Source organism: Mauremys reevesii, linkage group 10, assembly GCF_016161935.1.
Source record: "Mauremys reevesii isolate NIE-2019 linkage group 10, ASM1616193v1, whole genome shotgun sequence".
In the NCBI taxonomy this organism is placed as follows: Eukaryota; Metazoa; Chordata; order Testudines; family Geoemydidae; genus Mauremys; species Mauremys reevesii.
The window spans coordinates 31262473-31286920 of record NC_052632.1 but is presented as its reverse complement, the minus strand read 5'-3'; the positions used below and the strand labels follow the sequence as shown (position 1 = coordinate 31286920).

At 41.7% G+C, this 24448-nt stretch overlaps 1 protein-coding gene across 1 annotated transcript in view; it reads left to right on the top strand.

The window, feature by feature from the left end:
- The window catches only part of RORA (RAR related orphan receptor A), a 570488-nt gene that overhangs the window by 300707 nt on the left and 245333 nt on the right, over nt 1-24448 (top strand). The gene's annotated exons all lie outside the window — the stretch shown is intronic.

The window sequence follows — 24448 nt, the reverse complement described above, 5'->3', positions numbered from 1 at the left end:
AATCAGACTCGTTGCCCCACAAGGAGTACAAGGATTGATTGTGTCCAGTGCTGATGGTGGAGCTAATCTCCTACAAAGTGGGGAAAGAGGAGAGAGTGCAGGGCTATAACCCACCCACTACACATTAGCTGGTCAAGTTGGGCTGATGCAGTGGGGGAACACACGCTTCAGCCTTTCAAAGAGTGTAGGAGTCGTTGCTCTGGCTGATGGCTTTGTTTCTGTCTATGGTATGTTTAAAAAAGGCATTTCTTCTACACCAAATAAGCAAGTCATTAAATAACGTAGACATGTTTATGCACCCTCTTAAATTTATTATAGCATAAATATGCTGTAAAACATTCCATGCTATAGATGAATTGAATGAATGAATGGATGAATGAATATTTATCTCAAGCTTGAAAATGGCTTAGCCTCACACTTGGCCATGGATCTTAGGTGTCATTCATGTTGCACACCTGATTGTGTGTTACTCATTCCATGAAAAACCATGCGTAGGCACATGTGATGTGTTTGGTAACGTTTTACTGTTTCCCGGAAGCTTTGTTAATGGTATTACTAAGTATGGGACATCAAGTTACAGGTATCTTCTAGCTGAGTCACCACTTAAGAGTTGACTTGTGTCACCTTATATAAGTGATAGTGACATACAAAAATATGACATGTATAAGTATATATAGTACACTTTAGTATTCAAAGCATTAGAGTTGATTGATTAGAATGATGTCACATGTTAACATGCATGTACAGTAATAGTGCACATGCAAACAATATTCCTAATTAACTTGTTTATTGGAAACAAACACACAGAAATGAACAAATAAAATTTGGTTAGATTTCGTAACATTGTTGCACGGGTTTCTGTTAATCATCTCCTAATCTCTTAAATTCTTGGACTTTTCATTTGCAGCATATCTCTAATAAAATATATGTACATGTGTTAATATAGTTGCTGAGCCTGTGCAATAACAATTGGCTTTGGGGAGCTCTTCTTTATCTTCTCATACAACATGAAAGGGAAGGCAGGAGCTCATAAAGCACTGTTGTTTTCCTTTGATACATCTTGCTCCAGGGAGCAGGAAGGAATGTGAAAACAGGTGTCTCACAGATTTCACCATTCTCATTATATCCTGTTGTACCAGTTCCAGACATCATAAAGCGTAACTATTTGCAGCAGTGATCTAGCTCAGAAAGACAATTACTCATAGGAAGACAACTGTACGAATAGAACCCAAACTTGACAGTATACACGTGTGTGTTTTGGTTGGTTGGGGTGTTTTTGTTTATCCTCTTATGTTGACAAGTTTAAATATTCCAGCCCTGGATGAATTTTACACCCCAACTTTTGTGCATGTAATTCACTCTGTGCAAAACAACCATAGTGCGTACAGTATTGTGGCAGTTGGGTGCTCAGCTGATCTGTCCACAATCAGGATCCTAATGCAGATTTTTCGGTGAACCACGAAAAGGGGGTTGAGAGGATAGGCTCCTTTGGATAGCCATAACTGGTCTTGTTTCGAAATAGAGAAGGGTTGTTTGAGGGTGGCTGCAAATATAAACCTAGGAGAATAAAGTTTCCTTAATCACACAAGTTCTAAGCGTGCCATGTGGCAAGCTGAGTGTATACAAAGAAATATGCAGTGAAAACTGTTCAATATAGAATATGTTGAGAAATACCATAGATAGGAGAGATGTTGCGGGGAAAATTCTTCTAGCTTTCGGGGGCTAAATGTTGGTTTTAATTTTCAGGTCATTAGTAGAATGCAGCATTTCATCTGTGTTTTGAATTGAAGAACCTCGTTCCTTCCTCAGCTGCACTGCTAGGACTGCAGTTCTCCAATCCAAAACACCCCAGAAGAGAAATAAAGCCTTGTGTTTATTTTATTTATATTACAAATATGGAACGCATAAACATTACTTCACAAAAATATCATCATTTCAGCACAGGCGTAAATAGCCAATGAGTATGTAGAAATAAACTTAGGTACGCAGAACTCTGTGGATATAACCCATCATTTATACACCAGAGAATCTGATTCTAGTGCATTTCACCATAGTGAAGCTGAGAATGCAAATCCTTGTGGGCTCCAGTTCTGGTTATAGTGAATTTTGGCTTAAAGTGAATGTGTGCCAAGATGCGGGAGGAGGAACATGCATCTGTCTTACCCTTTCTGTGGCCCCGATTCAACAGCCTATCCCTACTCAGCAATGTACATGGGAACATTTTAAGTGCATAAATGCTCTGATGAACTGTGGCCTGTGCCACAAACTGCACTATGTCCAAAGCGATGATGCTATAAAATAGCAGTACCCAGTAGCACTCCACTGAAGAATTCGCTGCCACGTGTAACGGAAGAACCAAGCACACATGAGCAAGCAAGAAGTAGCTCACACCACAGCTAGATTCTATATTAAATCCTGTACGTGTCTGCCAAAGTGAAATACAATTTTGCTTTGGTTATTAGGGTGACTGTATCAGGGCTCTACTTCTCTCCAGAAGTCTCCCTAGCATGGGATTCCAATAGATGGTCTATGGCCTCCCCACATATTTGTAAATCCCAGTTATGCATATTATTATTGATGCTATGAATTGCTTTTAGGAGAGTGAGTGTTTGGGGATTAAGAGCACAGCAAAGCTGTGTATCTAATTTACGAGGACAACCTACTGCAGCTCCACAGATTGTCAGTGATGTTACTTACATGTTGTGTATTGTGTATGGATACTGTGCAAGTGAATTTGAAATGTATGTGGGTTGGGGGGGCAGGTATGAGAGCTAGAGATCTATCTGCTTTCAGATTGCTGCTGGCAAACACTGTGCAAAGATTTTGATTTTCAGGGCCGCCTGGAAATCATTTCTCAACTTTGCTTTATGTGAATTTTTGATTTGGGATTCAAATGACCTTAAAAACTCAAACATATCCCAAGCTGTTGATTTTTGGATGGTTTCACGCATGCACACCCCCACCTAGCTTTGTACAATTTCCGTAGATTGGCCCAGGGTCATTAAGAGCTCAACTCTGCTTCATTCAGGTTAGTGCACCTTGGCGAACCTTGCCTTTGTTTCAGGTTTGTGATGAAGCATGAAAGCAAGAAATCTAGCCTACGTACAAATCTCTCTCAGCTCCACTCCCAACTCCATTTAAGTTCATTGCATCCATTTCTGTGTGTGCTTGATTCCCAGTAGAGCCTTCATAGAGAGGGGGAGCTCTGTAATGCAACGAATGGGTTCACATTAAAACAAAGTCATTTCCTGGAAGAGAACACACTGCAGAGGCAACTGCAGATCCCTGCCCGCTGGCACAAATACTACCGAGTGACACTACCAGTCGAGGACATGAATGGTTAGTGCCCTTAATTGTCTTACCAGTTTCTCTTGTCATGAGCTGGTTTTTTCATCCTAGATATGAGCTCTTCTTCATTACTTTTTCACTCAGCGCCTGGCTTAGTTTTTTGCTGGAAGATGGTGTAGGTGGTTGTAACTTGCCCAATTAAGTCAGCAACCGTGTAGTCTGTTGTAGAATGTGAAAACTTCTTGTTTTATATCTTGTGACTTTGCTTTATGGAAACGAAGGAGACCAAGTGAAAAGGTCAGGGTCACTCTGTGTTTTAACATTTTTGTTGTTCTATTGAGAGCTCCCTTACTACTTTAGGTGTCACAGCTTCAGTCATTTAAGAGGTCGGCTAAAAGCTACAAACCCTGTACAGTAAAGCTAAACAATCATTCTGACCTTTAAAACTGGAGATAATGGCCAACGTTGTGGCATGGTGACCTTTCAGTCCAAAGTGGGCGGTGATAGTTCATTTTCTGTGACATGATTTTGGCTTTTTATTCTTAGCCACTTTTTTTTTTAATTGGAAGTATGTACAGTGTGAATCAGCTTCACCCCCGAACTCTGGTGGCTGTTAGTAATGTGCAAATGTCTGGCGGCACCGCAGTTATAAATGAGCTCTCTCACAAGACCATGCTGCATATCTGCACTAATTGCCCTTGCTGCAGATATAAAGAATTAAGGCTTAGTTTAATCGTGAATACTGGCTTTAACAAGAATGGCCCAACTCATTATGCAAGTTTCTTAGAGTTTTACAGAGATGGCGGCTCAGATGAAATGTGAGGTAAGTTTAAGATCTGATAAGTCTTCCATCAAGGAGCTCTGATTTGGAGGATCTTATCCTTTTCTGTCTTGTGTTATCTAAATTTGGTGGTTCTTTGAATTTTTAAAATCATAGATTACTCAGAGGCGACACCCTCACCCTCCTCCCATCTCGCAAAAAACTCCAGAGGTGTTCAGATCCGGAGTTGGGGTTTGGGTAAACATGTAAACATTACTGATTAAAAAAAAAATGAACAGGCTTTTATTGTTTTTTTTAATTTTTATCATGCTTCATGCCTTCTCATGATTCACAGCGTAAGTGATCGCCATCTGGGATCAGTAAGAATACCAAGTGCATCTGTGATAGAGTAGTGCAACTGACCATGCGCATATGGCGGTGGGGAGGGAGTGATGTTCCTCTGAGGCATCTAGTGCAAGCCACTGTCAGAGACCTGATACCATAGTTAATGTTGTTGTTTATTATTATTTATTTATTAATTTGTATTATCATGGTACACAGCAGCCCCAGTTGTTGGCTTGTTCCAGGGTGGCAAACCTAATGTTCTTAAAATTAAATCTACTTTTCTGAAGATTCCTCACGGCACCCTAGCTAGAAGAAGATCTTTTATTCCCATTCCCGAAAAGATGTCAGATTGCACTCTGTTTTGGGCCCTGTGCCCTGTGCAATGCTATTAGACCAGGAAAGGCTTTTAGATGGTGCTTTTTTCCTGACCACCTCCGTTGGCCTCCCGGAGTCTATTTTCAATGCGACTATTAATGTCCCCACTGTATTTCTGCTGTAACCTGTTTTATGGATCAGCATACTAGTGTTTCGGACTCTCTCGTGACTGAACAAATGTCCCCCAACTGGTGATATGGTATTTCTGACAATTAGTGACCGGAAGATTTTCAGCAGAGTTTAGAAATGTCTCTTCTATGCCACTGTTTGCTTGAATGAAGTGTCGGAGATTGCCAGCGAGATGGAACACTACTATGTTAGGCCCTGATGCCGCAATGGCCCGTGCATAGGTCTGTCAAGGCCAGTGGGGCTCTGTCCAAATGCAGGATTTTGCCTACAGTGAGCTCAGTGCAGGACTTTATTGGGAATGAGTGGAGGAAACTCCTTTTCTAATGGCGTCTCCCCTCAGGTTAACTGTACTGTAACTTGTGAACCACAGCTATTCTGGAAATTAGGTTAGTGCAAGAGCTGTAAAAGTGTTGAGCAGACTGCTGCTGATCTGCTAATAAAGGAAGATTATCCCTATACTTGTGTGCGTGTGAAAGGATTTACTTCTGCAAGATGTTCCACCCATCAAGCAAATCTGTCTAACGGAGTGTTATTGACCTACTGTATCTATTTAGATGTTCTGTGGTCATTGTGGTTGAGTCTGAACACTTAAATCCAGCTTTTATCAATACTATATATTTATTATTATTTGCGCAGAATTAATGTTCTGCACAGAATTTCATTTTTCCCTGCAGAATTGATGCTGCAGTGCTGTTGGCTACCACTAGGGGCCGCTGGACCCAGCAGAGCCCAGCTCTCCTTCTTGCAAATACAGGACACACTGCTGAGTGGGCGGGACAGCTGGAGGGTTCCAGGCAGCTGCAGTTCCTAGCACGTCCTGAAGGAAGAGGGAGGAAGTGTGGGTGTCTGGGCTGGGGGGCATCCTGCAGCTGGGCTCTGGTGGGTAGGGAGTGCGGGAGTCTGGGCTGGAGGTGCCCAATGGCTGGACTCTGGGGAGGAGTTGGTGTGAGTATCTGAGACCAGAGGGGCAGAGTTTTCCTCCAAGATATGCCCAGCTGGCACATCTGACATATCCAGACTAAAGCGTCCAACAAAAGCATAACAGACAACAGGAATTGGGTTGTGTAGGAGTTTCTTTAACTCTCTGTTCCCGGGGGAATGTTTTTTGTTGTCTGTATTGTTACAGACATAGTAGCTGACAGGTATTTTGTTATAAATTACCCAAATAATTGAATCTGGTGTGATTATATTGTGTTATTTTGACAAATAGAATATGCAATTTTGCAGAATTTTAAAATATTGTGTGTGGAATTTTTAATTTTTTGGCACAGAATTCTCCCAGGAGTAATTACAGTAGATCCTAGAGGCCCCAACTGGGGCCAGCTTGGAGCCTCATTGTGCCACATAGTGTACAAATACATAGTGAAAGACAGTCCCGCTCATTAAGAGCTTACAATCTAAATAGGCAAGATGGACAAAGGGTGGAAGGGGAAAGAGAGGCACGTAGAGGTGAAGTTGTTTGCCCAGCATTACACAGCCGACCAGTGGTGGAGCAGAGAATTCCACCAGTCTGCCTACTAGAGCATAAGGCCCACTCTGCCTGCCCGTTGTTGAAATAGGATTGAGTCTGAGAATTCTCAAAAAATTCAGACGGACCCACGCCTTTCTGGAAAACGCAAAGAGTCTGATTAATTTTACTTTTTTAAAACATCCTTTGTCCTGGCTATCTTTGTACTTCCTGGTTGTGGCTGAGACTGAAAGTGGAAGTATTTAAAGGTCTGTGATAAAGGTTCCTCTGACTGTGTTTCCCAGGCAGAAGTAAGGAGCACGTCCAGTCCTTTCATGCCTGTTCTCAGATACCCAGCCGAGGCTCAAAAGATTCTGAGCATCTACAATTTTCGCCTGTTAGTCCAAACTGATCTGACACTCCAGGCCTTTTGAGTGTCACCTAGTATGAAGTTAGAAAAGTTTTAATGTAAGTTTGTACAGAATTTGGTGTCAAATATTATTGTCCTTCTGGAGTCTGCCCCTTCAAAAAGTTCCCCTGTGATGTTAATTGCTAGCTCTTGCCTGTCTGTATGGGAGACTTTCTGTTGACAATGTAAGAAAGCACTCTGTTGTAACTTCTTATTACAGTGACAATTTGACAAGAAAAAGTTTAACCATAATGAGCCCTCTACTGCAGCATCCCAGACAAACTTTGGCCCAGGAGAAGGGCTGCCTTTCCATTAGGGAGGAAATGTACTTTTATTTCAATTTACTTCACAAGTCCAAATTCTCCTTATTTGCCATGGAACCATGTCACGGATTATACGCTTTTGTTCCTCAGGATTCAAGTAGCAAAGCTTGCAGGGAAGCTCCATCCGCATCATATAAGTTCCCCTGGCTTAACAAGAAGTGTGACAATAGCACTCTGCTACTTCCATTGTTTGTACCACATCTTCACACCCACTAGCTCAGGAACAGAGTGAATGAAATGTGCTTGGATGCTTTGTGGCCAAAAAAAAAAAAAAAAAAGGCAGCTTTTTGCTGCTTCAGAGGAAGCAATCTTTTTTATCCTTGTTGTTTTTGTGTTCACATAATGGTGTTATCCTTGGGCTTCATAGAAAAATATGAAAGGAGGGATCTAGCCAGGAAAAAAAATACCCAGGATATACACTTTTAGGCCTAGTTTACACTATAACTGAATTAGGCATTCCAGTTAAAATACTGTTATTCCTTGATCCATCTGCAACATGGTTAAAATTAGTAGTGGTCCAGTAATCAGGCAGATCCTTGGATCTGTGCACTCACTTACAATCTTGGCATAGACATCCTAGAAGTGTCTAAGGGACACAGCTATTTTGAGGCCAGCTCTACACTAGAAAAGGCTTGCTGGTATATCTGTGCCAACAAAAGTTTCTAGTGTAGCTTTAGCTTGAGTCTGGTAGGGATGTAATTGAAATCTCAGTAGAATGGTCACTCTCAAAGTTTTCAACCCAAGTTGAATAACAGAAGTTATTTCCACTAATTTGGGCCTAAGTTTAACAATAACAGCTTGTGATAGTTTGACAGCATAAGCACAGTTGAGCTATGGTCAAATCTAAATCTAGCTCTTTGTCCTCAGACCAAATTCTAGCCTAAACCTAATCTGAATCTAAATGTGGTTTCCTCAGCCCATCTACATAAGCCCATTTTACATGTCTTTTTAATTATAAATATATCTTACCTTCTCCTTCCACGCTCAAAAGAAATGACATGCAGGCCAATTCCCTTTATGCCATCATAATCAACTACATATTTTGGGTGTCATCTATTTAGGACCCTACACAACCCACAACTATACTCCTGCTCCAGTTGGACCCTTTAGATGTTATAGTGAGGTGTTGCTAATGCTAGTGCTTGTATTGAAGTTCAGAATAGCTGTTGATGGTGTTTTTCGTAACAGCCACTGTAAAGAGTTTACCACAGGAAACCTTGATTTTACACGAAAGGGAAGTTGGAAGAAGAGGAGAGAGCTACAGTATGGGCCAGATTTTTCAAAAACATTGTGTTTTGATTTTCAAGTCTTCAGCACCCATCATCAGGGCTAGATTTGGAAAAATGCCCAGCAGTTGCCCTTGTGATCCTTACAGTCAGATTTTCCGAAGAGCTGAGTGCCCACCAGGCTGAGTGCTTCTGAAAATCTGGCCACTTATTTTGGTGCTGAAATGGGAGCTGAGCTTTTTGGAAAATCTGACCCTCTTGGGGGGAAGAAACATGTAATTCTAAAATCAGTTCAGGCAACAAACATGATCTTCTTCTTGATGCTGATCTAAAACGACAGTTCTGAGAGCAGTGTAGTCTTGAGCCACAATTTTATTTTATTTTTAATTTGAAAAATTTTGGCTGAGGTGAGTTGCTCTCTGCTGCCCAGGGGTGATTATGGTTGTAGGTGTCGCAGTATTATTTCCTCAGCCTGCGTGGGTCATGCAGCTGCACTTAGACACTATCTGGTTAGACTCTCAGCCACAAACGGTTCGATAAAGGTTAGCCAGATATTTGAGCTTATCAGAGAGAATCATCCCTGCTGTAAAAGCTGCATCTTGACTTGTAACAATAATAGGATTCCAGCAATCTTTATTTTATTATCTCATCTCTTTCATACAAATATAAATGTGGTTAGATTTTAACTGAGCATTGTCAGGCTGTAATTTGTGCATGGGTTTACCCACATCATCACGTGATAGTGGTGCAGCATGTTGATCTTGTATGTCTTGCTGAGTCCTGCAGAACAGCTTTCAACCTCTCCGAAACGTTGCGTTTTTTCCCCTTTGCTACTCTTAAAGTAGTATTTTTATTCCTCCATTAAATGGAAGCAGGTAATGCCTATATGATTATGCTGGAGGGTTGATTGAGGATCTTGAGCAATCTTTCGTAAAGACTAATCAAATAACATTTTGGACAGCCATTTTTTGATTAGTGTCATTATGACTAATGACATTTGGTTAGTGGTGGGGAGGGTTTCATAGCAGAGGTGAACTAGGTTCTAAATTTCACTTGAAAGAGGGCTTTATATTTTGCTTTTGGATTTGAATCCAGCGGCTAAAAAAATCTGCTGCTACAGTCTGAAATTTCTGAAATGATAAAAAGAAAGTCTAGAGGTCAAAGTTTCTGGCATCTTCTTTACTGGGGCAGGATTCAGGGGGCCTGGGGTCTTCGGTGGCGGGGGGCCCCCCGCCACCGAATTGCCGATGAAGACCCAGCACTTCGGCAGCAGGTCCCAGGGCGGAAGGACCTCCTGCCACCAAGTTGCCGCCGAAGACCTGTACCGGGACCTGCCAAAGTGCCGGAAGGCCCCCCCCGCCGCGGGTCTTTGGGGCACTTCGGCGGCGGGTCCCGGAGAGGAAGGACCCCCCCACCGCTGCCGAATTGCCGACGACGACCTGGAGCAGAAGAAGCTCCGGGGGCCGGGCCCTGCGAGATTTTCCGGGGCCCCCGGAGCAAGTGAAGGACCCCGCTCCAGGGTCTCCAAAAAACTCTCGTGGGGGCCCCTGCGGGACCTGGGGCAAATTGCCCCTCTTCCCCCCCCCCCCCGCCCCGGGCAGCCTTGTACAGGGGAAAAAAATTAGATTTTTCTTTAAATATGTAATATATTTTCATATACATATAATAATTACTTTAAAATGTTCCTTTGATTTAAATCAACAATCTGACAAGCTGGTGCAGGATTATTTTTGTTCTCTGACTGTGCAAGTTTCTTTCAGACCATGTCACCGCCACCTCTTCTATGTAATAATCTAGACAGTCAGACCTGGCCCTCACACTGTGCATCTCACATGTCGTTCAGAGGCAGGAATTGACTTTGTAATCAGCAGTAGCTCAGAAGTTAAAGGAGGCAGGTTGGTGGTTAAAATGCATGGCAGTCTTGGAAAATTCCAAAGCCTTGTCTGGGATCTGAGGATGCTAAGGTCTCTTCCTAGCAAATCTTCAACATTATGCATGTCTGTCATTATAACAACTACTACCATTTTTATATCACATTATGGGCTGAAACTAGCTCTGTCACACCCATCCAGCCCCACTGGAGTCAGTGTGGATGGATCAATGTAACCAACAGCAAAAGCGCTGTGCAACCGTTAATTAATCCTCACACCACCTCTGAGAGGGACTGCAGGGTAACTGTTACATATGTTTTACATATGGGGAAAATGAAGCTCAGGATCCATTAACAACTTGACATGGGCCACACAAAGAGGCAGTGGCAAAGCCACAATGAACCCTCAGGAGTTCCAAACACCCCACCTGTGCTCAATTTTCTATACCCTGCCACCTCTCCTAAAGAAACGGGAAGGTGCTTGCACCTATCCTTTCTGACTTTACTATTCTCAGTGCAGGGTCAGCGGTAAAGTTCTCATTGGCAGTAACGAAAGTCAGTGGGAGTCAAGCCCATAGGCACAAGTGGCAGCTTAAAAATCAACCCCAATCTCTGAAGCAGTTTGGCTCTGAATGGTAAAATCATTGTAAATTCCATCTGATGTATTTCTTGTCTCATTCGTTTGTACTACAGTAGTACCTAGAGGCCCTGTAGTGTTAGGCTTTCCACAAACACAGAGTTAGGCTCTGCCTCAAAGAGCTCACAATTAAAATACACTAAACCAGTGGTTCCCAAACTTGTTCTGCTGCTTGTGCAGGGAAAGCCCCTGGCGGGCCAGACCAGTTTGTTTACCTGCCCCGTCTTCAGGTTCGGCTGATCACGGCTCCCACTGGCCGTGGTTCGCTGCTCCAGGCCAATGGGAGCTGCTGGAAGCGGTGTGGGCTGAGGGACGTACTGGCTGCTGCTTCCAGCAGCTCCCATTGGCCTGGAGCCACAAACCACGGACAGTGAGAGCCGCGATCGGCTGAACCTGCGGACGGGGCACGTAAACTGGCCCGGCCCCCCAGGGGCTTTCCCTGCACAAGCGGCGGATCAAGTTTGGGAATCACTGCACTAAACAGGCAAAGGGACATATTATTATCCCCATTTAACAGATGAGAAAGTGAGGCACAAATTGATTAAGTGACTTCGCCAAGGTCAAACAAGTAGTCTGGGAATTGAACCAAGGTCTCTAAAGTGCTAGGTCTCCCTGTCCAGTGCCCGACTCACAAACCAACCTTTTCCCTTAATGCTGTTAGAGAAAGAGAGAAGAAACACAAGACCTCTTCTGAAGCATACAGGGGCTTTAATTACATAGAAGCAAATAAAATTTAGCAGAAGTTTGTGAGCACTGTAGCTGCTTTTCTACCTACACCTTCACTTGTGTGTGTGTGTTTTGTATTCATGGACTGACAGGTCTAGAAACCTCTCTTTATCTACAGAAAAAGTATAGTGTGGACACTGGCAGGGCAGGATTCTTCATTCTTCCTTAGTGTGACTCACCTTCACCCGAAGGGACCACTCACAGGTCAGATGGGGATTCATTCTCCAGGCCCATTCAATAGGTGACTTCTCTTGTGAGTCTGCCAACTGTGCTGTCAACCCTTATGGCAAAACCCCGTGGAATGTAATTTAAAAAATGATATATTTTCTTTGTTTTCTGAACCCCCCCCAATTAATTTAATACACAATCTCTGTATCCTTACAGAATTCTGTAGAATGATTTATTTTAAAAAGTTGTAGAAAGGATATTTAATTAAATTCAAAAGTTTTCAGAGTAACATATGAAGCACCGTTTTGATTTCATCCCTGTAAAATTGCATTGAACATTTCCACAAGGGAATTAATGCAGCTGTAATGGCATCTGTGACAGTTTTCCATTGGGAAGTGGACTGAGACCATCTTACTCATGTGCCACCTACCACTTGTCAGATCCTGTTAATTTGATAGCTATGTATTTGACCCAGTAAACCAGAGTTGAAAGGCACCATACCCCAATTCCCATCTCCTGAGTCATAGGTTTCTCCACTACCTATGACATTTTAATGCTGATTCAGTTTTTTTAAAAGGATACAGTGTGTTATCCAAATGATTGTAGATATCTGTGCATAGAAAAAAAAATCTTCCTGTGTCAGTCACACCACATTGTTCATATCAAAGTATGCAAACTCTGTTACGAAAATAACCCAAAAGTCAGTGTAAGTTTCCATTCCCATTTTGAGACATGAACATGAATGTTTGTGGTTAATTTGTGAACATTAAAATGTCGTTAAAGAAATCGTGAGTGTTACCCTGTGTCTGGTGAGTGCCACGCCTTAGCAGGTTGCAGGGAGAGAGCAGCACCTTGCAACCCAAGAAAAGGCAACAATCAGACAGATATCTGAGCCAAAATTTGTTGCATCAGCCTTATTTAATTATACCCCAAGACTCAACTCTAGACTTTAACATTAACATAGATTAGCCATTCCAAAATAACTAAGTAAACATATTCACTTCAGTCACATTTATATAGCAACATTTTATTTTATGCAGGACCCTCATGTTGGCGATCCACGATTGCTGAATTATTGCCCCCAGTTTCGAATGTGCTTTGAGGTAGCGGAGTGCTTTGTTTCAGCTCAGACTCAGATGTACTGGAGTTGAATGCTCGCAAGTTTTTTATTGTATGGTAACATAATTTCAGTGTGTTCTTGAAGGATTCTGTGTTGGTAGAGGTAGCGCTCAGTTGTACAATACCGTGCTCCTCATGAGTGCCAAGTCTCGTTGCAACTGATAAGTGTTGAATCCTTTGTCCCATTGCCTTCAAGTGCAGGTACCTCAGTCTCTGGTCTATATACAAAGTAGCCATTATAGTGGTTGCCATTTTCTTACAGGATAATTGTTTCCAAAGAGCTATACTGTGCTATACTATGTACTAATACATAATCCCAACCCAGCTAACTAGGTGTGGAATGAGTGTATAGGAATTTAGTAGTATTCCTTTAAATCATTTGTGAGCCCTCTAGTGGCAATCTCTGTATACCATATACTATATATATATGTCAGTAGCCAGCTGGAGCTACAGTATGTCGATTGCTTGGCCTTGAATGTCACCCTTTAGTAGTTGGACAGTGTAAAAAGTTGGATGAGACTGCTCCTACTTCCAGTCTAAGGACCTGATACAATGCAACAGGACAAAATAAAAATTGAGTGAGGAAAGATTGTTGCCCACCCAAGTATTCAAAAATCATGTGTCAGAGCCTGAAAATCATGAGATTTTTAAATAATAATGAATGTTTGGTCTTTTTTATTTGCCTTCTGGGTATTGAGCCTTCGGGGTTTACATTTGAAAGTGTTTCTTTGCCACCACAAGAGCTAGAAACTTACTGTTTTTTAAATAAAAGCCCAGACAGACACAATATAATTCCAGAAGTTGGGCTTTAAGAAAAACAAGAAGTAATGGGAGACTCACAGTTAAACAGTGAAAGTTGGCAACACCATAGGGCAGTGGTTCCCAAACTTGTTCCGCCGCTTGTGCAGGGAAAGCCCCCGGCGGGCCAGGCCGGTTTTTCTTTTACCTGCCCCACCTGCAGGTTCGGCCGATTGCGGCTCCCACTGGCCGCGGTTCGCTGCTCCAGGCCAATGGGAGCTGCTGGAAGCGGCACGGGCCAGGGGATGTACTGGCTGCCACTTCCAGCAGCTCCCATTGGCCTGGAGCAGTGAACCGCGGCCAGTGGGAGCCGCGATCGTCCGAACCTGCGGGCGGGGCAGGTAAACAAACCGGCCCGGCCCACCAGGGGCTTTCCCTGCACAAGCGGTGGAACAAGTTTGGGAACCACTGCCATAGAGGATGACAATAGGCAAAAGATTTTACTGGATCAGTCATGGCAGGCAAAGGAGCAAAATGAGTGGAATGGAAGAAAGGGAGCTCAGCAACCCAGAAGGGGTTAAAACTTTGCCCCAAATTTGCTGACAAGATGTAAACTTCAAGGACAATAGCAGCTCTAGCCCACTTCCATTTCAAGCAGTGGAGACTACTCCACCCCTCATTTTGGGAGCAAATATCTGGAGGCGTCAAGGGAATCCTTGTTTTTCTCTCCAGATTCCCAGGTATTACCTCCAGAAAGATCATTCTGACTGATTCATCAATGCCTCCACCATCCCCTGGTGTTCTATAACCCAAAGTCTGCCACAAACAGGTGCTGTGCTCTGCCCAGGGCAGCAGCTAGCAATGTTACTAGCTAACTAAGAAGGTGTTCGCCTATTTCCGAGTGTGCCTGTGGGTGTTTTGTTTTGGTTTTTTGGGTTTTGTTTTTTTTCATGTTTTTCTCCTCTTTTTCCTGTTTGTAGCTGTTGGTTTATAATCCCAGACACCTCTAAAACATAAAAACACCAACAATGTGCTGATTATTTTCTTTAATGACAAGTGGCCACACCTCAGTTACACGGCAGCTAGAGGAGGGCTCAGCCACCTACGTGGGGTGGCAGAATGAATAAATTCTTTCAAAGCTTATTTCGGCTGCAATGTTGCAACGGGTAACAAGTTGGGAAATAAATTTTCCCCTTATTGTTTGCAGAGACAAAGATCATAATGAATCACTTCACCTTTGGTAAGTCTCTACATTTTTTTTCCCTCCTCTCCCCCCTATTATTTTTGGTGTTAAACTGTCTTTGATTTTCTTTGAACTTTTGGTGGTGTTACACAGGCAGGTGGGTGGGTTCTTTTCTCTCGTGTGGTGTGACAGAGCAAAGATCGTTATCTTCATTCTTAGAATCAGTGTGCTGCCCAGGGGTTAGCAGCATTCTCTAAAGTTTAAATGATAGCAAAATCCTGCTAAGGAGGTGAAGTTAATTATGCTGCTGCACAGTTCAGCATTTTCTTCTCAAGTCTCAGAGATCTCGTCTTAGATTGTACGCTCTTTGAGACAGGGATTGTACTTTATTGTTTTGTACAATAATCACAGTTAAAAAAAACAACATATAGATTGAACTATGGATCACTACGTCACATGGTTGATTAAGAAGACAGCTGAAAAGTAGAAAGTCAAGAAACATCTCTGTTTTCAACTTGAACATGGTGTAAATCCCATTCTCATTTGAGGCTCTAGGCTGCCTTGATCGGGGCTGCGCAGGAAAGGGACTTGGAGGGGTTGTTCTGCAGAGGGAGCCCCCAGGAAGAGTTCTAGTTGACTCAGCCAGAGTTGTTCTTGGTTACTACCAGGGACCACATGCTTCAGTGGCAGCTCCTCCATCTTGGAAGAGTATATAGCACGTCCTCCCTGTCTGTCCCCAGTTGGTGCAGAGAATGGGGGTTGAGCTAGAATCCCATGCCTGTCCCATGTCTCCTTGTACCTTTTAAGAAGGCCAGTACAGCCACAGATGTCCTACTGGAAATTCCATGTAAAAAAAGTTAAACTGGTTCCAGTGGGCCAATAAGGTTTTGGAAAAGAGCAAGGGATCTTTTGGTTTATTGGCTCCTGAGGCTACTGGGCCTCCCTCCCAATAAACTCACCAGAGACCATTTCAAGGATTCTGAAGGAGTCTACTGGAATATCCACTGAGATCACCATGCACAGGCTCTGTTGCCATATCCAGTTCATGGTACAAGGGATGAGAAGGGCTGCTTGTGCTCTCCTTCCATTCTCAGTTATGCACTTGTGCAGTGTGCTTTAAATCTTCATAACACGTATAGACCGAATACTCAATACCTTTCAGGACTGACCTCTGTGTGTTTTATAGCCTGGGCTGGATTCTCAGCTGCACTAATGTATATCTAGAGCCTCTCCACTGAAGTCTAGGGTATGATTTCAGATTTGCGATGCTGTAGCTGAGAATAAAATTTGATCTATACAGTTTTAGCAGCTTTGTTATTTTAATGGCTGTTTCATCCATTATTCTTTAATCTTAATGTAGTTTGATGCCCAGAAAAAATATTGTTCCAGTGGGATAATTAATTTAATCTAAAGGTTTATCATAATTGAATTTCATAATTCAATATTTTCAGTGTTGGAAGTATTTTGCTTTAGTGGCCATTCATTTCAGATGACTGTTTTTTGTTAATCTATACTTGTAGATTTAGGGCAGAAATAGCATTATGGTTTTATCCTTTATGCAACTTCCTCTACTTATTCTCATTATTATATATAGACTGAAGCTTATGATGGGACCTTCCATAGAATACAGTTCACCTACAGTCACAAGCGTCACTGCACTAACACTGATAGTAATTCTTTCTAGCAGTCACAGAACTTTGTCTTTACAGTAAATATTTGCATGTACAGTGTAAGGACCCCGATCCAACAATGCACTTAAGTACTTGCTTAATTCTAAGCATGTGAGTAGTTCCATTGAAGTCAGTGGGACTACTCACATTCTTCACTTTTTTGGCTGGATCAAGGCCAGACCCATGCAGAAATAAGCCCTAAATGTTTTATAGCCTGGGACTGATCCTGTTCTCTCTTATCCTGGTTTAAATCAGGAGTGATTCAAATGTAAGAGCAGAAGCAGGCCCACTGTATGAGAACCAAATCATCCCCCTGCAGATATGTACCGCTACTAGTCACTCAGCACTACTGTTTTAAACTATTTTCATGGCTTAATGATTCAGCTGTAAGAAATCACGCTGAGCTGAAAACTGACATCCACCGTCTGATTAAACATTTGGTGCCAGATGCTGATCACATGTATTCCTGTGTAAGTCTGGAGTGACTCAATGAAGTCAGTGTAGTTATTCAGTATTTACGGAAGTGCAGCAAGGCTCTGAACTGTTGTTTTATTAGCATGACATTGTGACTAGAGAAGAGGACTGGGAGCAGAACTCATGGACAGTGCTTTTTGCTCAGTCACTGACCTGCTGTGTGATACTGGGCAAGTTAATCTTGGTGCCTCAATTTGTCCATCTGTAAAATGAGCATAATAGTGATAGTTAGGCTCATTTAGGGTAGTCGAAAAGTGCTGCAAGTTTTAATTAATATGTAGAGACGCCTTTCAGATCTTTTTGATCAATAGTGTTATATGAGTTCAAATAACTTATATTTAGGGGAAGAAGAGTAATATCTATTGTTGACATATAATGGGAAGAAAAAGATGATAGTGTCCCTTTAAAAGATATCCGGTAAAATTAGGTCCCCAAGCCAGGAAAGTTCCAGTCAGTTTCAGATAAATTATACCCTTGTCTTCCTCCAATGGGGGTGGCGGTCGGGGGGAAGAGTCATACTCCCTGTTAACTGTCCCTTTGGCGCTTTTGTCAAATGAGTTTTAGTGCAGGAGCTGCTAAAAATATAAGCCAATTTCTTTCTTCATTTAAATATAATGCGTACAAGAAGTGTCCTTTAGCACATCAAGCTGGTGCAGGTATCATCAGACCTACAATCTGAATAACAGGAGTTAACATGCCAGTGTCCCTGGTAAAGCTGGGATGTAAATCAAACCACTGAAATCGAGAGTTTGTACTTGTTAGCCTCACAATATAAGATGAGTCTACTCTAGAGGGAATTCCTTTCCTAGGGTTCCTCCTTGAGAGGTTAGGGCAAAAAATTAAACAAATCTCCAGGTAAATGTGGTGTCATGATCAGTGTTCTGCAGTTATTTCTGCCTGTCAGACATTATTTGAGTAGCACAATTTTGAACCCTACATTTCTGGTTCATAAGTGTTTGTGTATTAGCAGTGTTGGAGACTGGCTGACTGAGCAAGATAAATTCCATTTCTTTAGATTTATGGTGGAGGGTGGAATTTAAGGGTTTTGTTATACTAATTAACATGAAACATTATTATATATAATGCTCACAGGTGCACTCTGCAAGATAGGTATATTCCACAAAGTAGTGTGAAATACATATGAAGATATACTATATGAACAGCATGAAAGAAATTAGTTAACGACTAGTTTTGCTATTTATTAAGTAAGAACAGAAGCCTTGAACATTTTCAAAATTATCGTTTGTGATTTTACCTAATTAGCAAAATAATTTCATCTGGTCTGTGCTGTTAAAAATTGGAAAAAAAAATGCTAGAAATTTAATAGATAACGTTTTAACCCCCATAATAGATTTTTACAGAAATGTGTCATGTCTCGCTTAGATCTGATATGACTTTAAGGGACATATTTAATAAAAGACAATCATGATCGCTGTATGTTTTGTGCGCATTTCTTTTATGTACATCATGACGGCACCAGCATGCCAGCATTAAAGGTTTCAGTCTCTACTCGCGTACACTGGTATTGCTCCACTGACGTATATGGAATTCCCCTGATTTACTCAGCATGAGCGAAGAAGCATCTCTTGGCAGTAAAGGAGTGTGCAAAGACGCATTCACAAAAATGTGTATAAATGAACCTTTACTTTTTAGAAGTCTGGCCCAAATGGAAGATTAATAGGCACATGACTGTTGGGTCCTTACATAATAGGTATGATCAGGAGTCCAAATTTTGCAAAGTTCACCAGTACTTTTAAGGCTGCAGAATTACTCAGTAATATAATGTATGCAGTGTTGTTGTAGCCATGTTGATTACAGGTTTATACACAAGGCGGATGTGGTAATATCTTTTATTGGACTAATTTATGTTGGTGAGAGAGACAAACTTTCAAGCTTACATGGAGTTCTAATTTGGGAAACATACTCAGAGTGTCACAGCTAAATACAAAGTAGAACAGATTGTTTAGCGTAAGTAGTTAACACATATTTCAAGGGACCACTCAAGGTGATGTGGCCCGTTAACATCCCTCCAGTCAGAGGGCCCTTTTTTCCCCCTCCCACCTTTCCCCCCTATGACTGGAGTAGTGTTTACAGGCTGCTTCACCTTGAATGGTTCCTTGAAATATGTGTTAACTATTTATGCTTAACAATCTGTTCTACTTTGTATTTAGCTGTGATACTCGGAATAGATTTCCCAGACCTAAAGAAGAGCTCTGTGTAAACTCAACAGCTTGTCTCTCTCACCAACAGAAGTTGGACCAATAAAAGATATCACCTCACCCACCTTGTCTCAATAATATAATGAAACTTCATTGCTGCCCACATGCAAGGAAGAAACATGAGGCCAAAGTCATTTGTTGACATACTGCACTGACTTCAGATCAATTTGATCCACCAAGTCTGCCATTTTTAATTATCTTTAGTCATCCAAGAAGATACATTTACATTAGTGAATGTATTTTTTTCAGCAGTCTTTCACCAAAACCTTGCCAAAGGCTTCTGGACAAAATGTTGATGTTTGTAATGAAACAGATGGTTTGTTGTTTTTAATTTTCTGATAATATTTTTGGAATAATGTTTTGCACTTAAAACTCTGCAGTTCAGTTACACTGAATATTGCTAGTAATTGTTAAAATATGTGAAAATATCACAATTTAATTCTGAGACATTTTAACATTGCTGTTTTTAAAAAATCAATTTTAAATTAAAAAGAACAGTAACGTTTAGGTGGATCTGAGGTACAAATGCACATAAAGGGAGCTTAGTCCAGGGTATAGTACTGAAACTCTGGGTTCTCTTCTCTGCCAGAGTCTGTAAATAGCAACAGTTCTTACCCCACCCTCAATCTAGAGGCAAAGTCAGTTTCCACTTGGATGGAAATAAAGGAAAGAAAGCAGAGTTTAACTAATAATGGAAAAAGCAGCTGTTTTGACCATGATTTTAAGATTTGTCATCACTATCGTTTGACTTCATTGTTTGCGTGAATAATATTTCTCTGGATACAGCACCTAGTACAATAATAATAATGTCTAAACATAAGAAACAGTAACTACATTATTTCCTGAAGTTTAATATACTCCAAGGCATTCAAAATGAAATTAAAATCTGTACCTACCCGTTGGGAGCATTTGTGCTCAGCAGAGAGTGCAAACTGACACGGAGGCATTACACAATGGTATAAAACCACCAAAAATAAAGTCAGTGACTCAAAAAAAAAAAATCTCTGTGCCAGGATATTTTTGTAAATTTCTCTGGGGAAATCCCACAACCCTTCAAGAAACTTGACCTCATTTGCATGTTCTGATTAAATCACTATCATGCTTTTCTTTTGACTTTGTATAGAGAAGGAGAAAGTAGTTCTCCAGAAAGTCCCAGGAACTTTTTACTATCACACTGTTTCTCTTTATGTATAACTTATTCATTGTCAAGTAGTAGCCGTGTACGTTGTTCAATTCCATAGAGGATACATGTCTGGAACACATTATATTAGAGGAAACTTCTCCACATACAGCCCAATTTAACGAAAAGTTCATCAAGATCCAGAGTAAATTCCTGAAGGATTTATTAGTTAACTAAACCTTCGGCCTCATTACAGCTGGGATGATATTTCTTTCAAGGACCACAGTTCATGTAGCAGCATAAATCACAAGGATGGAGTATAGGGATGCTCTGTGCTGGAGAGTCATTTTTTTTAATCGAATGCCCCCAAGGGAGGGGAAATCTAGAGGTAGAAAAATGAAGTGTGAAACCACCAGTATATTTAGGCATGAGATAATGATCTGCACTGCAGGACTTGGCCATGGGGAAGGCTGTAGTGTTCACTACCCATTAATTGATGTCATGAGGGGCTTGAATAAAGATAAGGAAAGTGTGTGCATGTAAATATATAAAACATGCACCACCAGAGAAATGAAGACAAGACTCAGTCCCTAACTAAACTGTCATTAATGCCCCATCCTTTGTTTCAAATGCATTTATATCTATAATTAGTTTTTTTCCATCAGACCCATGGCAGTAAATACAATCCCAAGAAGACACTTGAAGCTGTAGCTGTGGAAGATAGATGAACAGGCTAACCAAAGTCTGGCACCTCTGTCCTTTGCAGGAGGCAAACTGCTTGGAAAGACAAGTAGCCACATTGCAGAAAGTTACCCCTCCCCCAAATGTGACCTGCCCCCAAGTCAGCTAAAGGGGAATGCAAATTGTGTCATAAAGCCTGCTAGTCATTTCCCTCCTACACAGTCTAGATGTAACAGATAGACGACTCCTACAGAGACCAACCGACTAAACAAAAAGAATAGTAGAGGAACAAGGCAAGAAGTCTAACTTCAAAAGAGCAGAATCCCCTTATCATTACAGAAATGCAAGCCAAATCCTTGTTCTCTGTTTTAGACCGATATCTACGTGTGTGTGTGTGTAACACAGCCACACAGTCATGATGACCACGGTATATGCTGCCATCCCAAAAGAGTGCTGAGGCGCACTTTACACCACTCCATATGTAAAGAGGTTATCTGAGTTTCTCATTATAAACATGGTACTTATTTAAACAAACCATGCTAGAAAAGTGATTCCTTTAGAATGGGAAAGTAAAGCCAGTTGTCAAGACTAGTTTAGCTATCTGCTAAGTTGCATGCATGACCTTTCCCATTAGAATTTCCCATTAGCTACTGGTCTCAGTTGTCTTTCCTCATCACTGCAGAGAATTAAAAAAAAACTAAATAAATGTAATATGAAAGCTATCCAGTTCACAAACAAACTTGTTTCTTGTTGAATACCAAGAGCTACCTCCATGCAAAACTTCATGAAAACTAGATATAATTTAGTCTTTTATTAAAGTGTAGAACAACATGGATTTCCCTACATTTAGCTCTACATTTCTTCATTAAACTGTACAAAAATGACTTGTTTGTAATGTCAGCGATTAGATCTATTCTAAAACACAGTAATCGTGAAGTTTTAATGCTTTATATTGTCAGGGCAATATCCCAGAGTTTCCCTCCTCCTTGGGTACTAGACAATAATAACAGTGCTCCTACTGTAGCCTGACTTAAGTCACTATCCTGATCCTCAGTATTATAGACTGCGCTGGTAGCACCACCCATTATTAATAAGGTTTCCCAACATTTTCCATTGTAAGACTCTGTTTCCAATTGCTTACAGCTTTACCAAATTATAACTGTTTGGGCTGAAATCTTGAATGCTGGTGATTGCCTCCGGCTGAATTATTTTGGAAATTTTCAGCCAAAACAGTTCAGCCATTTCTGAGAATGAGGCTAGGGAAATTATGGTGTTTTGCCCACACAAAAAAATTTCTGTGAAAAACTCTAGTACACCCATGTTTGGAGCAGGGACTAGAAATTTGGCAGGGGGAGGGAGGCCTTTGTGTGAGGGAGGTGCCTTTTGCCATCCCTGTGAAAATCTGCCCAAATTTGGCTGTGTTATAAAAATCACAACTAGTACTTTCTCAGTAGAGACTTCGTAGGTTTTAGCAGCTAAATTCTCCTAATATTCCATTCGCACTGAGCATGCTCAAACTAGGAGCTGAGCAGGACTTTTCCAGCAATTGCAGCTCTGGGCAGGGGCTTGGTTACAGAACTGAAAGCAGGGTTCCGGTCTCCTCTGTGCTATCAGGGCCTCCCATGCAGATGTCCAGGCAGTATGAAGGAGGAAGCTGTCTGAGATGACAAGAGCCAGACCTTTTGTGAGGGCAGATGCAGTTGATTGGGATAAGGAGTTGGGAAGGCAGGGGAGGGACTAGGATTGGATGTTGGCAGGTGGAAGAGGGAAACTGGAAAGTGGGGTGGGGGTGACTGGGAGTTGCTGGACAAGGAGACTGGGATGAGAACCCTGTCGAGTGGAGACTGGGATTGGTTAGGTGAAGAAAATGGGACCGCAGTGGGGAGCCTGGGGTGGGGAAGAGACAGAACTCGGACAGTAATGTGTTGGAGGAGACAGGCATTAGCCATCAGGCTTGGGGAATTGGGCAGAAGTGTGTGTACCCACTAGAGCACACTCCTCTCCAGAGCCTGGAATGGAAACCAAGTTTCTTGATTTTCACCATTTCTCTGCTGTCAGCAAATATTTGTGAAACCCACTGGCAAAGTGTCCCATCCCCTTTTAGTGCTGCTTCCACTTAGAGAGTGACTGCTACCTTCTGCTGCTGTCAAGTACCCCATTAGCGCAAAAGGCAAAGGTTTGTGTGGTGGATCTAAAGGTTCCAACTCTGCTGATGAACCATGCGGGTGTCAATAGGATGCTACACGATGGAATTTCTGAGGGTTTGGGGGGTTTTCTAATTTTTATTTTGTTTAAACCTAGGAAATCTCTCTCTCTCACTCTCACACACACACACACACAGTTAAAACAAGGGGGGGGCTGTGGGAAAATAGTATGTCATTTAAAGACTGTCTCATAACCCATGTGCATTCTGGACTGCATTAAGGTTGCCCAGACATCCTTTATTCTGGCATTGCCTGACTTTTCAGTGCTTGAATTTGCAACCTGAATAATGTACTTTTAACACAGGGTTGCTGTTGGGATTTTGCATGTAATATAAATCATAATACTGTGTAATCATAATACATTTTCCAGCTGCAATATGCATGTTTTCTTCTCCGTTGTGCCCCCTCCCCTTTTTTTTTTTTTTTTTTTACATTTTGTTTCTTACTGAAAAAATCAAGAACAGACGATTTAGGCTCCTGACAGTTTTGACTTTTCTAAGAAAAGGGAAATGTTCAAAACAGCAGTTCACTGACTAAAATGCTTATTAAAGATGCATTGGCTGCAGCCGGGGTTCTTTGGAGATGAGCTATCGAGCTAAATATTCAAATCTGTGCTGGAGGCTTGGAATCTTGTTCACAAGTGAAAGGAGAGGAGTTGTGGTGCTTCTCACTCCCATTACTGAAGGGGATTATGGTTTATGTTTTCTCCTGCCATCACCATAGTATCACGATGCTCATTATCGTCTGTATTATATTTTGCTCGTAAGAGAGTGTGTGTGTTTTTTTAAAGAGTACCTTTCTGCTTTTGCTCTATACGCCGCGATCATGGATGCTGCAAGGGGTGGGAAATGGGTGTCCAGTTTCAACTGGAACCACTGTTCCTCATTCAGATGAGGTATCTTTATTTGGGTTGTTGTCAAAGTTACTGTGTATAATGAAGTAATCCATGTGGAGGCGGGTGTTCCTTTGGCTGCCGGAGGAAGAGTTTAATTACCGTGTCAGGGGAAATCAGCAGAACAGACTCTCATGAGTTGGATAGCCTCACTTGCATATTAGGCAGAGGATTATGCTGAAGTAATGATTCATAGTTTTGGAAGAGGTCACAACTTGAACTGTGTGACAATTTTTGTGCCCTAAGTAAATCCAGCATATATATTTTTTGGTCAGAAACAGTTGCTTTACTGCAAATTGTCCCATTCTCCCTCTCTCCCAAGTACACACATAGAAAGGGGCTTAGCAAGACCAGAGTCCAGAAAGAAATTGGGTCAGTTTTACAGCTTCCCTAGTTAAGGGATGTTGATATGCAAGCTGCAACATTTGAGTCCAGTTCTGGACTT